At 41.6% G+C, this 17,981-nt stretch overlaps 1 pseudogene; it reads right to left on the reverse strand.

Moving 5' to 3' along the window:
• Nucleotides 1-10,987: 10,987 nt before the first annotated feature.
• Nucleotides 10,988-16,398, reverse strand: LOC147896624 (uncharacterized; annotated as a pseudogene).
• Nucleotides 16,399-17,981: the final 1,583 nt, after the last annotated feature.

The raw sequence follows: 17,981 nt of genomic DNA on the forward strand, positions 1-17,981 counted from the left end.
CGTCTTATGCCCCTTCCCCCGTACCGTCTTATGCCCCTTCCCCCATGCCGTCTTATGCCGTCTTATGTACCATCTTATGCCCCTTCCCCCATGCCGTCTTATGTCCCTTCTGCCATCCCGTCTTATGCCCCTTCCCCCATGCCTTCAGGAGGTCCTTCTGCCTCAGCGAGCCGTCGACGTACTCCCCAGCCGTCGAGACTCGGTTCTCCAGCTACGAGTGGTCAGCGTAGTCCCGCGCGGTCCCCAGCTACGAGTGGCCAGCGTACGAGCTCGACACGACAGGGTAGCAGGCGTAGTAGCAGGGAGAGCGGTGGCGGATGCTGCTTTGGGCCATGTGGCGGTGAGGAGGAGGATGATTCAGATGATTTAGACGTGCCTCTGGGTGATGGTACGATTTATTATGACATCACCCAGACAGGAGGCATCTTGATGGATGCGCGGGGGAAGGACATAATGGCCTTCATGCGCTCTGTAATTGTTAACAATTACAGAGATTGCTTTATCCACTATAAAGACCACCCAAAGAGGTTGGCTGATGAGACCCTCGCTACTGTTCGCTCTAGGTATCCTAACCCCCCCAATCGCCAGTTCACAGATAAATGGGGGAAGTCAAAGATTGTTACTTAGCAATAAAAGATCTTCCCTTAAGAGGCAGGCACTAGCGGAGCTTGCCAGACTTGAGGCAGGTAACCTCCAAGGGGCCCGCCCCACACCGCTCAGAAGCGTGAGTGGAAGAAGGCAATGAAGTCAGCGAGGGAGGAGCCCAGTCTGCAGCACGTGGAGGCACGGAGGATCCAGATGGAGGAGTATGGGAGCGCGCATTTTGGAGCAGGGGGTGTTGACTCATGGGAGGCCCAATTTGTAAGTATCGATCTCAAATTATATTGCTTATGTAGTTTATTAGGAGGTTGGTTGTTTCTTTGTACTAATCCCTCCACAAAGTGTATCGCGGTCATGCAGCTTGAGATCGTGGGCAGATACCCTACTCCAGTGGAGACAGCCTACCACCGCCACCATCGCAGAGGAGATACATGGAGGCACTTCTATGATGACGGGTTGATTACTGAGGAGCAGTATACCCGAGCTACTGGACAGGCCCCCCAGGTATTTGAAAGTAATTAAATAATGCCAAAATTATAAGTAAAGATTTGATTTTTCATACATTGATATATGTTGTCCCTTGTTTACAGGGCACCCCTGCACAAGACGACGAGGAAGACGAGGAAGGAGGTGCAGAAGGCAGCGCAGAAGGGAGCGTGGAAGGCAACGAGGATTAGTCGTAGAAGTAGTGCTACTATTCTTTTTTGTACTTAAAGCCATTGGCTTGGCTTCGTGCCTCTTGTATATAGACTCCTCTTATTTTTTGTACTTGAAGCCACATGACATGGCTTAGCTTCTTTATTCTTTGTACTTGGAGCCACATGACGTGGCTTACCTTCGTGCTATATGTATATACAAGCACTTTTTGAGCTTTCAATTTTATTGCGTAATATTTTATTTGCAATTGTAATAAAAATGCTGTTGGCTGCAAGAATTGAATTACAGAATGTGGATATGGGATTCTTGTAACTATATAGCATACACAACATACACAGTATTCTGTAAAATTTTATTTTTTTTTTAAAGGCGCGGCTATCAGTTCGTTTAAAAACGCGTTTATATGCGCGTCTGTCTGTTCGAAATGCGTTTATACGTGCGTCTATCACGGCGTTTATAGGCGCGACTATATACGCATGTATAAGCGCGTCTATACGCGCGTAAGTCTGATATATAGACGCGCTAATAGACGCGGGTCTCCTGACGCGCAAATAGACGCGCAAATAGACGCGCCCGTAAGTTTTTTATTTAGTTCATGAAACGCGTCTGTGCGTGCGTCTATGGGTGCTTTGTCTTGTTGTGATGGTCGTGATCATCTGCACTCAAAGCTACACAGCAAGTCTAGTCTCATATCTTTCATCTCAACAACCTTCTCCCGCTATCCAAGGGTTCGATGCTTTGGTGAAGAGCAATGTAGCAGTCGGTTACCAAGAGGGATCATTTGTACAAACCTATTTGACAACGCTCGGTGTTCGCCCAAGCAGACTTAAGCCGCTTGCTTCCGAACAGGATTATGCAGAAGCTCTCAAGTTAGGTACCACAGCGGCTGGTGGAGTTGGAGCAATTGTGGATGAGCTTCCCTATGTACAAACGTTTGTAGCAGAATCCAAATGTAATTATGCCATTGGGGCCGATATAATACTAACACGTGTTCACTCACCTTGGTGCATGCATTTGCAAAGAACTCCTCCCTTATTGATCAGGAATCAACGGCGATACTATCCTTAGCACAGGACGGATCGCTTCGGACGATGCAAGACAATTGGTTACAAGTGAGTCAATGCAATCAAGTCATCGGTCCGATTCAATTGCCATTGAAGGGCTTTTGGGGATTGTTCATAATTGTGCCAACGTTGTATATTTCTTTATTACTTTTGAGATTTTTACCTTGGTTACTCAAAGCAGGATTTGCTCACACACAAGTAGTGTTATGCCGTGCGGGTCTCCTCCTCGTGACCAAGCAGAAAGAACAAGACCCCAAGATGAGACTACACCAGGCAACGACCTTGTATAGTGCTAGAATGTATTTTTCCTTTGGCCAATAAAAAAAATTACTTCATTGTTTCCTGCACAATTAATTTCTTCAAGTCTCCGAAATAAAGAAACTACCAATTATCATAGCTACTTTTTCATAAGACGGTTCATCCTCTTCCATAATATTAAGTGATGCATTATCCCTATCTTCTTTCCCAATGTCATGATCTCCACCTTTCACTATTACGATGTTGTTATGTCCACCTTTGTCTTGGTCCATATCGTGATCTTCATCTTCTTCCCTAGACCCATTAGGATCAATTGGATGCCTTATCCACATCCCTATCTTCGAAAGTCAGTTTATTTTGAGGAGCACTTACTCAGCTATCTTGTATGAAGTTAGCCATGACTCCACAATCGAATGTGCCTCTCTTCGAATCGAGCATTCCACAAGAAAATGTTGTTTGCATGATCACAAAGCATTGGGATTTTTGTACTACAAAAGGAAATCATTAAAACAATGAGGATGTATTTTATAGCAATTATGACCATATTGATTAACTTAAGTAAATAAAAAACTAAGAAAGTTACATGTAGATTACATGATCGGGTCATTGTTTCCTTGGGTGTAGCCATTTCTTGTGAGGTTCAGGGATTTTTTGTATATAAATATCTTGCATGACTCATAACTTATGCATTGCTCAATAGGATTCGGAAAACTTTGTCTTCAAGTTGTAGTACACATTCCAAACTTGAACATGAGACCAAAAAATTATGGAATAACGATTTGGAGCGAGAGCGTAGCATTACAAGTGCTATGTTGCATGTGAAGCATGCATCCTAAAGAGTAATATTGGATATAGCAATTTATTCGAAAACATCAAAATTTGTTTTGTACATACATGAAACCAAGTAATCATTCAAAAGAACACTATGTGAGATTCTCCTCAACCCAAGGACACACCTAAATGAGAACATTAGGTATGGGTTAATGGGCCTCCAATGTTGTGCTAAAGTTATGCACACCCCTTTGAGGGCACGTTCCATAACTGTTTTTTGATTCATTGAAAACCAATTGCAAAACGGATTGAAAATTTAGAATCCAAACTAGTGGGACTACTACATGGTAGTCTTAAAACATTGATAGTTGTTGATATTGGTATCTAGATTCACCCTAGAATGGAAGAAGTTGAAAGTGTGTAATTTGTGCATATGCAAAGATATTTTAATAAATCCAACACTATTTACAATTTTGAATTATTTCTTTTTCCATGCACTTGAATGCTATATGGCTCACAAGCATGCCAAAGGTCATTGCATTTCAGAATACACAACATCAAACTCGATAGGGTGCTCTTTGGCCTATTTGTGTTTTGAAGCATTTTAGTCCACATTGCACTTATTTGGGATATCCAATTCTGTTCACGTGTATCGTGGAGGAGAGAGACCTGACGGTTGAAATCTCTCGCCTATCGAATCTCAAAATATTAAGTACCTGCACGCACCTCGATGTGACCTTGCACAGACTTTGATTTGGCATTGTCATCTTTCGGGTAAGTTGTCTTCTATTCTATACTCACCTTGCAAGCTAGGTTCTCTTTGTTCTGGAGGGTCTATTCTAGCAGTTCACCAATCGTCACCATGGCATCAATGGAAACATGTGACTTGCCATGGCTTGCAAGAGAAGCAGACAGAGGTTGCGAGATAGAAAAGCTGAAAAGCGTGGTCAAGGCGCGGTATTGAAACGGCAATGGAATACACTTTTGCAATGTTTGCAAACAGGTGGTAGCACGTTTGGTCGATATGCTTTTTGTGCTTAAAAGCATGTGCTAAGAAAGCACAATTTTAGCACTTTTCAAGAGGTGCTTGCTTGTGACACATATTTACTAGCCATGTGAATTATGATTAGGCATTTTGGACATGTGTCCCATGACACTCGTAAGCTTGTAAGTGTTCATGATACCACTACTTCAGTTGTAACTGCTACTTCATCCCTCGCATGTCGTCTCCCTTGTCTCCCACGCAAGTCTACCAGCCCAGTTCAATCCTCTCCCTAACAGGTTTTGAGCTCAGCTAAATCCTCTCCCTGGCAGGTTCTGTGCACTTCTTCTCTAGAGGATGTTGCCTTTTGCTCTCCCTCACAGGTCCTGACCTCTCAGCTCAATCCTCTCCCTCATAGGTTTTGAGCTCTTCCCCTCGCAGGTCCTCTAGCTGAGTTGTTCGAGCTCTCACTCTCTTTTTTATTGCACATCTCTGCCTCTTTGAGCAGGTGCTACAAGAATGTCTCGATCATCCACAAACCTGCAAGCCAAGAGATTTTGTCGTACTACTACAGATTTTCATGACGTTTGTGGTCTTAGCATGGTTGGGAAGAACCCGCAAAGGCTTACAAACGACGACCTTCCGGTAAGAGAATGGCTCACTATGTTCAGTTAACCATGAAAGTTAAAGGACTACAAGGTGAAGGCCAAAAGTCTTCGGCACCTAGACCTTCTACAAGAGTCTCTTCACCTTCACTTTTGGGTTTACTAGGAGGCACCTTCCAATATGTAGTTTGGGATTGCATTTGCTCAGGGTTTTGCCCTTGAGCATTGCAAGGCTATAAAAAATGCCCCTACAAAGGACGATTTCACTGTAAACTGGGCTAAATTCGCTGAAAGCGTGGTTTGTACGGTCCAACAACAAGGTAAGCTCCAACAAAAAATTGAACGATTTCAACAAAAGAATAATATGTTAGCTGACCCGTCTGAAATAGCAATGGAGGAAGATGTCAAAAGTGTCTTGAGGTATAGGGAGGGGGAATTATGGTGGCACTCTATTTCTCACGAGCCACGGTCTTCGTCTACCCAAATCTCACATGGCCGTGGCACACCGTCTGTAAACTACACAATGCCCGAGCTGGTCAACAGTCAAAAAATGTTGCATGCTATGAAGATCAGACTTGACCAGGCAAGTGAAGAGGTGGACGTAGCTGTAAATGCAATGAATAAGGCCAAGAAAGATAGGCTATGCCAAGAGAATTTGCTGACAGCAGTACATACATTGAGGACAAAGCTCCAAGAAGCACAAAATGAAATATTACTTTTGTCTCCTTCAATTGACCCGGAGCATTTCAAAAAGTTGCATGCAGATATTGCCTTGTTCACAGACACATTGGAGATCCTGGGATTCAAAGTAGAAGCCCCAAATTCCCAAATTTTGAGGAGAGCATACCTTATTTGGAGATAAGACTATAACATTTATCATACACTTTGCATCAGTCCTTAAGTTTTTTTGTGATGTTTCCACAGTCCGTTGTGTTTACCTGAGTTTAGTTTTCTTGTTGTTTCGACATGCAGACGTGACTGGTTACTACTTTCTATTTTTGTAATGCTTTATATGTGCTTTTCAATGGTTTGTCAATGCTTTACCAATGCTTTGTGACTACTTTACCACTGCTTTCTCTTTTAAAACTGCTTTCCATGTAAACAGTCATTGCTTTCAGTATCCTTTGTGACTGCTTGCTCTTGTGAGTACTTTTGCAATGATTTTGCACTACTTGTGAGTGGTTTGGTAGTGCTTTGGCACTGCTTGGTCACTGCTCTGCATTTTTAAACTGCTCTACATGGAATGTGCAAAGTACTCTAAATGTGCTTTGTGGTTCTCACTGCTTTAGCACTACTTTGTATGTGTGCTTTTCAATGCTTAGTAGTGCCTTGTGACTACTTTACCACTCCTTTCTCTTTTAAAACTACTTTCCATGTATTTACAGTCATTGCTTTTGCACTGTTTGTGACTGCTTGCTTTTGTGAGTGCTTTTGCATTGCTTTAGCACTGCTTGTGAGTGGTTTGGTAGTGCTTTTGCATTGCTTTCTGACTGCTTGGTCACTTCTTTGCATTTTTAGACTGCTTTACATGGAATATGCAAAGTAATCTACGTGTGCTCCGTGGGTCTCACTGCTTTAGCACTGCTTTATTATATGTGTGCTTGTCAATGCTTGTGACTGCTTTACCATGGATTTCTCTTTTAAAACTGCTTTCCCATGTAAACAATCATTGCTTTGGCACTGCTTTGTGACTGCTTGCTTTTGTGAGTGCTTTTGCGGTGCTTTAGTGCTAGTTGTGAGTGGTTTGGTAGTGTTTTGGCATTGCTTTCTGACTCCTTGGTCATTGCTTTGCATTTTTAGACTGCTTTACATGGAATATGCAAAGTACTCTACCTGTGCTTTGTGGGTCTCACTACTTTAGCACTGCTTTGTATGTGTGCTTGTTAATGCTTAGCAATGCTTTGTGACTGCTTTACCACTGCTTTCTCTTTTAAAACTGTTTTCCATGTAACACTCATTGCTTTGGCACTGCTTTCTGACTGCTTCTTTTTGTGAGTGCTTTTACAGTGCTTTAGCACTGCTTATGAGTGGTTTGGTAGTGCTTTGGCACTGCTTTCTGACTGCTTGGTCACTGCTTTGCATTTTTAGACTGCTTTACATGGAATATGAAAAGTACTCTACATGTGCTTTGTGGGTCTCACTACTTTAGCACTACTTTGTATGTGTGCTTGTGAATGCTTAGCAGTGCTTTGTGACTGCTTTACCACTGCTTTCTCTTTTAAAACTGCTTTGTGTGTTTTGTGTTAGGTACCATGTGTTCTCAGGTAGTTAGCATTTATTGTCTCCTATTATTAATATATTTTCTACCTATTAGCATTTTTGTGTGTCAGGTAGTATAGCATTTGGTCTATGCTAGCTAGCATGTATTCTATACTAACTAGCAAGGCTAAAATATCTAGAGGTAAGTCTCTAGAACAGAGATAAAGATTTAAACGGTGGTCAATATGGCTGTTGCCCCTAAAGGGGACCCCTCAAGGGCCATATTGACAAATGTTTATCTCTAGAAAAGACTCTAGAGATAAATTTCTTTGTCAATATGGCCCTTGAGGTGTCCCCTTTAGGGGCAAGGGCCATATTGACAAGGGTACCAACATTGCTCCCTCAAGACATTGCTTTTGCACTGCTTGTGAGTGGTTTGGTAGTACTTTGGGACTGCTTTATAACTGCTTGATTTTGTCAGTGCTTTTGTGACTGGCTTGGCAATGCTTAATAAGCACTGGGTTTAGATTTTTGTTTGCTTTCCTTCTACTTTTGGACTTCTTTGCATGGGTTGTGCAAGTGCATCATGTGCTTTGTGAAGGTTTTTAGGGAGTGATTTGTATATTTATTGGTAGTGCTTTGTTCCTGCATTGTCTGTGCAGGACTACATGATTACTAAATGTGTTCTTACATTAGTTTGCACGTGTTTTTTCCACCGGGATAAAATCTCCTTTTGAAATTTGGCATGTTCTTTGGATGCAGTCTTTGTTGATAATTCACAGGTAGGATCATCAGACAAGCCTGGAGTACTTAGACGTGCAGAGGCATTTACTGCTAATCCTGCACCTTTCTTGGGCAGCACATCCCATGAGAAGACTCTTGTCCTCAGCCCAAATTCTAATTTTTGGAAAGTTGTTTTTGATAATGAGCAGGCGAGGTCGGTAGAAAAGGTTGGAAGAGAACCTGATTGTACGTTTATTGATGATGAGATAACACCTTTGTCGAGCAGCCCAAGGTCTGTGTAGAGTCTGAAAAAAGTGGTTGACTTAGAAGATGGAACATACACACAGATGGGTGATGTACCTACACAGGCAGGTTTGGATGATCTTATAGAAGCTGCCACAACTATAGGAGATGCGTCTCCCAACCAGGAGACCAGTCTAGATGGGTTGACAGTGGGACAATGGATAAAGGTACTGACAAAGCACAAGACCATGCAAAACAATGCAGCCGAGGCCACTCCGACAACTGCACAAATGCCTACTAGCAGGACAAAAAGGACTAAAACACCAAGTAAAGCTAAAAAGGTTCTTGAGAAGGATGCAAGTCTTGTACATAACCTGAAAGCAAGTATGCACCGCCCACGGTCCCGCAAGAGATTGTAATTTCTAGATTTGTAATCAAGTCATTGGTATTGTGATGTCTCTTATTGTAGTTTAAATGTCTTCTAGTTATTACGCATGCTCTCCAACTGAATAGAGATCATAAACCTTAAAATAATTTGATTATCATACATTCATCTTATACTATCGTGCATTTGAGGTTTGTGATTGCTTACCTCATCACTCCCCTCGAAGAACTTAAAAGCTGGGCAGGGAATTATATCTTATTAAAATTACAGTTCAAAAATTGGGAGTTGTAGATATATTTGCACCCGTGCGTAAACGTGTGTTAACTTAATGAGAGAGCGAGAGATGGAGAGAGGTGCCTTGATGAAGCTCGATCATGTTGTGGTTTGTATAGGTGATCAAAAATTAGCATTGGTCGTGTACACAAAAGGTCCTTTCAAACTCTGGCCTAATATGAGTGCAAAGATAGCATGTGGTTCACATCCAGGTCAGCACAGGAGAGCACTGAAAAGATATGCTGCAAAGATAGGGATCATTCATCATACCAGCAACATCGCAATACCCCTCATGAACTCAGAGAGTAGCATTTTGTTGTCTCCCCCAGGACTTGACTATTACATGATCCCAGAGAGCAAGAATGCAAAACAATGTGCACTTGTGATAGACATGAATGGTGTGTTGATTTATCATCACAACCGTGAAAAGCAGCTATTCTAGCCCCGAGGGCCTCGTCATGCATGACAAGTATGAGACTTCCACAAAGGGCCCGATCGTGACTTGACATTTCTGGTGCCAGAGGACGCAAAGACTTTTCTAGTGCCAGAGGACGCAAAGACTTTTCTGTGTTGGACTGCTCAATGGTTCGATGTATATATATGGAGCTCTTGACGGAGACGCAACCTATTGCGGCACTTTCAGTTGTGTTTTCTTGGCTTGGAGAATGTTATCTCAGGATTTTTGGATCAAAAATATTGTGACAGGGCACATTTCACCATTTTTTATGGGAAACCAATCTTTTTTAAGCACCTGTGCTATTTCTAGGAGAAATACCCTTTCTATGACGTGTCGAGCATTATGCTTCTAGATGACACATTCTACAAGTGTACAGGAAATACAGAAGGGACATTTTGTGTACTCCCAAAGTTAGATTCAACCCCTGTTCATTGGCAGCATGATTTTCTGGTTAAGCATGTAGGACCCTGGTTATGGCTATGGTTGAACTCATGGAGTTGCCAATAGTTTGCTTCTAAAGACTACTTTGGTGCTTGGGAAGATACAGATAGCCTGCTAGTTGCATAAAAGTATGCTGTGCAACATAGATGGGTGACATCCCCAATTGTGGAGCTGATTGCTTCTGGGGCACGTGACATGTTTATCAGATCAAGGCGGAGGACGTAGTTTACAAGCTGTTATCTGTGAAATTTTTCAAGGACAATAAACATGACCTGTAACCTTGGTCAAGTACCTTGTTGTTTCATGAGGTATAATTTTTGCTAGATCATGTAAAATTGTTTAGCTAGATCATGAATATAATACCAGACCATGTAATTATTCTTTGTGACTTGCATTATGTCTTGCCTAGCTATAGTGCTTTCTGACTACTTGCAAATATTATCAGTAACTTGGATCATGTGCCCTATGGTTCGATCATGAAGTATTACTTTTGCTAATGGATCATGACCATTACTTAACTGATGTATATACAATGGTTTCTCACATATTTGGTACAACCAATCATACTTGGCTTCTTTTTTAGGGGGAGACAAATACACAATCATAGAAAATGGCAAGCAAACAAACAATCATAGAAAATGAAAGCAAGCATGGGAAATAAATTATTTAGAATGTGGTCTAGAGATCATAAGGCATGCTATTGTAGACCACCTCGTACTCTTCAAGTGATAGCAAGTACAAGCTTCTCTCTCCCTCAATGGCTTCCAGTGGAAACTTGATTGACCTTACAAGATGGGAATATAGTATGACCTCAAGTTTGTGATCAAGAAGCTTGTAGCGGCAGTCACCTTGATGACCATAAAAGAGACCCTTCACAACAAAGGAGCTTGCAGCAGTTATGTTTCCCCAAGCATCCTTCGTAGCCTTTTGGCTCTTTGCCTTAGCTTTGGTACACTTCAAGATGTGGAAGTCAGCACCCTCTTCATTACCTACCTCTGCATTCACTACGAAGTTGTCCCGCATGCAAAGAGCATCGCTAAGCATTTCATGACGCCCTTTGAAGAGAGGCTCCTCATCAGTATCCAAAACACCTACATCATCAAGAACAATGATGTGATATTTCCAACTGGGCATATGCTTCTTACTAGTGCAATGTCCCCAAGACTCAATACAAGCATTGCAGTAGCACGACAACCTTTTCATAGCTATTTGACTAACAACCCCTTGCACAGTTCCTCATATACAATGCATAAATTGTGTCTGTGGCATAGGTTGGCAGTCCCACTGTTTAGATATATCAATATCTCCTTCCTTAACCTCCCAAAACACTCATCCTACATTCCTCTCCTTAGATGCATAGCTGGCTTGAGCCCCATGAGACAAGTTGGTCCTCAAAAAATCCACGACATCTCTTGCATTTTTTAAGGTGGCTCCATTTGGCTTTAGTTGTTCATGTGTCAATGTTCTCTTCACAACAGCCCCAGCCCCATCGTGCTCACCCTTTCCATGTCCAGATCCAAAGAAATTCCATATCATCTTCAAACCCACTAGCTGTTCAAATCTAGAAACGAAATAGAAAGTTCTTCTAGCCTTGAATTGAGAGGCTGCTCCATCCGACCAAACCCAATGCCTAGTCAGCTCCAACCCTTGATTTGACAACCACCTATGATATAGCATAAAGCAATGCTGGACAAAGAGGGTATCGTGCACCTTGTCATCTGAAATGAAAAAATGAAATGTCTTCTTCACCTCAAATCCAATACGGATATATGTTATGTGGACAAAAATTGTAACCTGGCTAGAGGGCCAATGCATGGACTGAATCTCATTTTTCTCCTTGAAAGAATAGTTCTCTGCGAAGTCCACCACTGAAACCACAACATCTTTGGGGAACCTTAGTTGACACTCTTTGAACTATTCAGCCTGCCACCTGCAAGTGTAATTGTGCTTGATGAATATTTTTATGTGAGTCTTCATTAACCGTATAAGTTCGTTGCAATACATCTCCTTGCCAATAAGGTCTTTCCTTTGCTTCTTTTTCCCCTACACTATGGTTCCTGTCTCCACATTCTAGAAGACCTTCCCCATCACCTTTTTGGAAACAAAATTCATCTCACATGGGCAGCATGACATTTTGCGTGGGCCACATATTTTGCAGTCACCCAAAAGACACCCACGATGGTGGTAGCAGGCTTCAAGAGGTTTAGGGCACAACACTGAATTCCAAAGACTAGTGACACCCATGTTAGCATGTTGAACAGCTTTGCAACCACACTCCCCTTCGCTATTTCCACATACCTTATAGTCACAGTTGCAGCATGCTCCATGAATATTAAAACTCTGGGTCCTCAGTTGATTGATTGCATCCTTCAAAAAACACATTTGCACATGATAAATGCAATAGCATGTGTACCTGTCCTTCATCTTTCGAACGAAATGGGGCTTCAAGCACTCAAACGAGCGTTGTTGAATCCTGATCTCTGGAAATTTTTCCTTGAATCATTGGAAGAACTCAACCTATGCCGATGTGCAAAACAAAGGGAGCACAGTTGGATAGAAATCTTAGCACATATGTAAAGCACTCCATGGACATACTGAGAACTTGTAAAGCAGTCTCACAAAGCACATACAGAGACTTGTAAATTTCATGCAAAGCACATTACAAGTAGAAAGCAGGGGAAAAGTACTCATAAAGCAGTCTGAAAGGAAAGCCCAAACAGTCATAAAGCACTGCCAAAGCAGTAACAAGCACATGCAAAGCACTGTCAAAGAATATGTAAAGGACTTGGGCAATAAGCTTTTGATATGACGATTGTTTTGAAGCACTTCAAAAGCAAGTCCCTAGCAGTAAAAAAGCACCACTAAAGCATTGTCATAGCACTGAAAAGCACATGTAAAACACTCCTCAAATAGAAATCCGTGGGCAAGTACCCACAAATCAATGTTAAAGCACTCATAAAGCAGTCAAGAAAAGGACAAGCAGTCATAAAGCAAAGCCAAAGCAGTAACAAGCACATGCAAAGCACTACCAAAGCACATGTAAAGCTCTGCCAAAGAACATGCAAAGCACATGAAAAGCACTCTTCAAATAGAAAGTTGTGGAGAAGTTGCCACAAATCATGCAAAGCACATTACAAGTGGAAAGCAGTGGAAAAGCACTCATAAAGCAGTCAAGAAAAGGATGCACTCATAAAGCACTGCTAAAGCAATAACAAGAACATGCAAAGCAGTAACAAGCACATGTAAATCACATGCAAAGCACTGCCAAAGCACATGTAAAGCTCTGCCAAAGCACATGTAAAGCACTCTTCAAATAGAAAGTTGTGGAGAAGTTGCCACAAATCATGCAAAGCACATTACAAGTGGAAAGCAGTGGAAAAGCACTCATAAAGCAGTCAAGAAAAGGATGCACTCATAAAGCACTGCTAAAGCAATAACAAGAACATGCAAAGCAGTAACAAGCACATGTAAATCACATGCAAAGCACTGCCAAAGCACGTGTAAAGCTCTGCCAAAGCACATGTAAAGCACTCTTCAAATAGAAAGCAGTGGACAAGTTGCCACAAATCATGCAAAGCACATTACAAGTGGAAAGCAGTGGAAAAGCACTCATAAAGCAGTCAAGAAAAGGACAAGCAGTCACCAAGCACTGCCAAAGCAGTAACAAGCACATGCAAAGCACTCTTCAAATAGAAAGCACTGGAAAAGCACTCATAAAGCAGTCAAGAAAAGGACAAGCAGTCATAAAGCACTGCCAAAGCAGTAACAAGCACATGCAAAGACGTAACAAGCACATGCAAAGGACATGTAAAGCACATGCAAAGCACTGCCAAAGCAGATGCAAATCTCTGCCAAAGCACATGCAAAGCACCTGTAAAGCACTCTTCAAATAGAAAGCAGTGGAGAAGTTGCCACAAATCATGAAAAGCACATTACAAGTGGAAAGCAATGGAAAAGCACTCATAAAGTAGTCAAGAAAAGGACAAGCAACTGCTAAAGTAGTAACAAGAATATGCAAAGCAGTAACAAGCACATGTGAAGCACATGTAAAGCAGCACATGCAAAGCACTGCCAAAGCACATGCAAAGCACCTATAAAGCACTCTTCAAATAGAAAGCAATGGAGAAGTTGCCACAAATCATGCAAAGCACATTGCAAGTGGAAAGCAAAGGAAAAGCACATTACAAGTGGAAAGCAGTGGAAAAGCACTCATAAAGCAGTCAAGAAAAGGACAAGCAGTCATAAAGCACTGCCAAAGTAGTAACAAGCACATGAAAAGCACTCTTCAAATAGAAAGCAATGTACAAGTTGCCACAAATCATGCAAAGCACATTACAAGTGGAAAGGAAAAGCACTCATAAAGTAGTGAAGAAAAGGACAAGCAGTCATAAAGCACTGCCAAAGTAGTAACAAGCACATACAAAGGACATGTAAAGCGCATGATGCAAAGCACCTGTAAAACACTCTTCAAATAGAAAGTAGTGGAGAAGTTGCCACCACAAACCATGCAAAGCACATTACAAGTGGAAAGCAGTGGAAAAGCACTCATAAAGCAGTCAAAAAAAGGACAAGCAGTCATAAAGCAGTGCCAAAGTAGTAACAAGCACATGCAAAGGACATGTAAAGCATTGCCAAAGCACATGCAAAGCACCTGTAAAGCACTCTTCAAATAGAAAGCAGTGAATAAGTTGCCACAAATCATGCAAAGCACATTACAAGTGGAAAGAAGTGGAAAAGCACTCACAGTCAAGAAAAGAACAAGCAGTTATAAAGCACTGCCAAAGCAGTAACAAGCACATGTAAATCACATGCAAAGCACTGCCAAAGCACATGTAAAGCTCTGCCAAAGCACATGTAAAGCACTCTTCAAATAGAAAGCACTGGACAAGTTGCCACAAATCATGCAATGCACATTACAAGTGGAAAGCAGTGGAAAAGCACTCATAAAGCAGTCAAGAAAAGGACAAGCAGTCACAAAGCACTGCCAAAGCAGTAACAAGCACATGCAAAGTACTTCTAAAGCACATGTAAAGCTCTGCCAAAGCACATGTAAAGCACTCTTCAAATAGAAAGCAGTTGATAAGTAGCCACAAATCAATGTTAAGGCACTTTCAAAGCAGTCACAAAGCACTTACAGAGAACTTGTAAATTTCATGAAATGAACATTGCAAGTAGAAAGTAGTGGAAAAGCACTCATAAAGCAGTCAAGAAAAGGACAAGCAGTCATAAAGCATTGCCAAAGAAGTAACAAGCACATGCAAAGCACTGCAAAAGTAGACTTGCCAAAGCACTGACAAACAGTCAAAAAATCAAGCTGTCAAAAAGCAATTTTTAAAAAGAAAGCAGTGGTAAAGCGGTCACTGAGCAATTCTTAGCAAAATTTAAGAAGTCAAAAGCACATGCAAATAACATGCCAAACCATATACAGAGCTTTGCTAAAACACTACCAAACCAATCACAAAAGCAAGCAGTGACAAAGCAGCACTAAAGCATTGTCATAGCACTGAAAAGCACATGTAAAGCACTCCTCAAATAGAAAGAAGTGGACAAGCAGCCACAAATCAATGTTAAAGCACTTTCAAAGTAGTCACAAAGCACAAAGCAATAATGGTAAATAGTTACATTGAGCATGAATCCAATACGATAGAAGCTTCTAAAGTAAAAAGACAGCCCTGAAGCACTTGCAAGAGCACTTCTAAAGTGATAGACCCAACTGGGCACATGTGAAAACACTTCTAACATTGCTAAAGCACATGCAAAGCACACAGTAAAGCACAAGCAAAAACTAGTCACAAACCATTGTCAAAGAATTTACAAGAGAAGCTATGAGTGACACGGCCATGCAAGAGGATCAAGTGGCATTGACAAAGCAGTCCAACACAAGATCCACTTGAATGTGTGATTCCTTAACTTGGAGTCTACATGGCTCGAGGCAGTCACATAGTAGTGAGAATGCAACCTCAAATCAATTCATCATGGCAAAACCCAATCTAGAAGCAATTCATTATGGAAGAAACCAGTCTAGAAGCAGTTCATCATGGCAAAAACTAGTCTAGAAGTAGTTCATCATGGCAAAAACCAATCTAGAAGCAGTTCATTATGACTCAGACAAGCAATCATGGGAAGGCGAACCTGAGGTTCCTCAAGAAGATGGATAGGGCACTTCACATAGGTTTTTCTGCTTATCCTCTTTCTACAAACATCTTTCTTATTGGGGGACACCACACCCATGTTTCCTGGGTCCAAAATACAGACACAATATTTTGAACCTCCTGTGTAATGATGTTGCATCATTGTTGTTGTCTTCGATAGGAGGATAGCGACAACATTCCATGTTCTTCGATGGGCAAGCGAGATTTTGCAGAGTAGAAGTTTCTCATGTGGATACCCAAAAGCTTGGAAGCCTTTGCAATGCTGAAATCTTGGCATTCTTGCCCATCAGAATTCATCAACATCATCATAGTAGACCTTTTGAAGAAAACTTCATCATGGCTCCATGGTTGTTGGACATGGGTTAAGGTTCTGCATATATTGGTTACGATTGTTTCCTGCAACAACTGAACTTCTTCGTTGGCACTATGCAAATGCTTGATATTGGGATGAAACAAGATTTCTGTGAAGATATCCTTTCTCGTTTCTGAGTCCATTCCTCTTGTTTGTTCTTCAAAGAAGAAAACCACCTCCTTTGCTATCTTTCGTCTCTTGTCCATGTCAGATATAACATTTTCTTGATCTGCCATGGCTCACTTCTTTTCTTTGCAGCCTCATACTCTCTAGACAGTGTCTACCTCTTTTTCTTGATGGGTTAGTTGTGTCAATGTCTCTGCATTGACATCCTCAGAGGTCCCGAAGACAAATAAACTAGATGCACTTGCAAAAAGTATCATAAAGCATCGCCACCTGAACTCATTTGCAATGTCATTTAAGAAATAGAAAAGCAAATGCGTTTCCTGTAGAGGCACGTACCAATTTTTGACAAGAAATCTGAGTATGAACTTTGATGGTCCTGGGGACGTTGTTAATTCAGCAAGAGTGTTTGCAAATATTTCGTTGGTTTGAAGTGCTGCTACTCTACTCTGGTCTCAGGTTGATTTGTTCCTCACTGGTAGTGGAATTCGTAGACTCCACTCCACTCAAGATCTCACCACTTCCAGCATCTGTTTGAAGTGTTGCTACTCTGAGGCTGTTTCCGAGAGATAGAATGCAAAGAAAGAACCAGGAGTGGAGAGAGAGAGAGAGAGAGAGAGAGACGGAGAGAGATTCCAGCTTGCATATTCAAAGCGAGAGGTTTCAAAAAGAGAAGTTACACTGGCAGTTACAGTGTCTTTGTTAGTTATGCATCATGGACATGGGACGTGGTTTTTATTTTCAAATCTACACTCCTTACTAGTCTCACAATCAATTTAAAAGATGCTTTTACAAGCACTGAAAAAGCAGTGTCCATGGACACTGCTTTTTAGTCCAGCCAAATGTGCTACCACCCAAAGAGAGAAACAACGAGAAGAAAGAAGGCTTCTTGCAGAGTAGCAGCAGGAAGCAGTTGCAGATAAACGCATTTGATCATTTCCATCGGAGCAAAGAACACAAGCTGTGGTGTCACATTTGGTGGGAGCATTCAAGGCAACAACATCAGGCCATTTAGGTGAATACCAGTCTCGAGTCTTTACAAGCTTTAGCCTACACTCTAAAGTTCATATAGTGACAACCCTACCAACACCTCGAGAGATACAAGCCCAAGACGCAATGCTGTCTAACCTAAGAAACGACCTACAAAAAGTGAAAGGGGTGCACAGATTAGATCAACTAGCTGCAAAGAGGGTGACATTAGCTATGTTGGTGTCCCCTAAAACAAAGAGAAACGGCATGGACGCATAATGTCGAAGATTGGTTGAACATAGAGCGAAAATAATGCACGATCATCTCAATCCAAGAAGTCCGTGGGCTTCAACATAATGCAGGAAAAGGAGAGACAGCCCAAGTGCAGAAGTCATTACTAGAGTGACAACATTTTGGCATGAAAATACGAGAGTTTCTTCAAATAGGAATGGCATCTGTAAAAAGCGAACGCTCGGCTATCTTGTGTGAAGTTAGCCATGACTCCACAATCATATGTGACTCTCTTTGAATCGATGTGTTCCACGTTATGCAAGAGATACCAAACTTCAAAATATTTATTAAAGGTTACACATGTGATGGAAAGATGTATTGGTTGGACATAAGAAGCCTCTAATAATTTTCTTTCGTTCTTAGAGATGGTATTACCATCATGCAATATATGATGGACCCGTTAATGAAGACATGGAAACCACAAGAAGGAATATAA

This window comes from Dipteris shenzhenensis, chromosome 11 (assembly GCF_047967505.1).
Source record: "Dipteris shenzhenensis isolate YYH24624 ecotype China chromosome 11, Dip_SZ_1.0, whole genome shotgun sequence".
In the NCBI taxonomy this organism is placed as follows: domain Eukaryota; kingdom Viridiplantae; phylum Streptophyta; class Polypodiopsida; order Gleicheniales; family Dipteridaceae; genus Dipteris; species Dipteris shenzhenensis.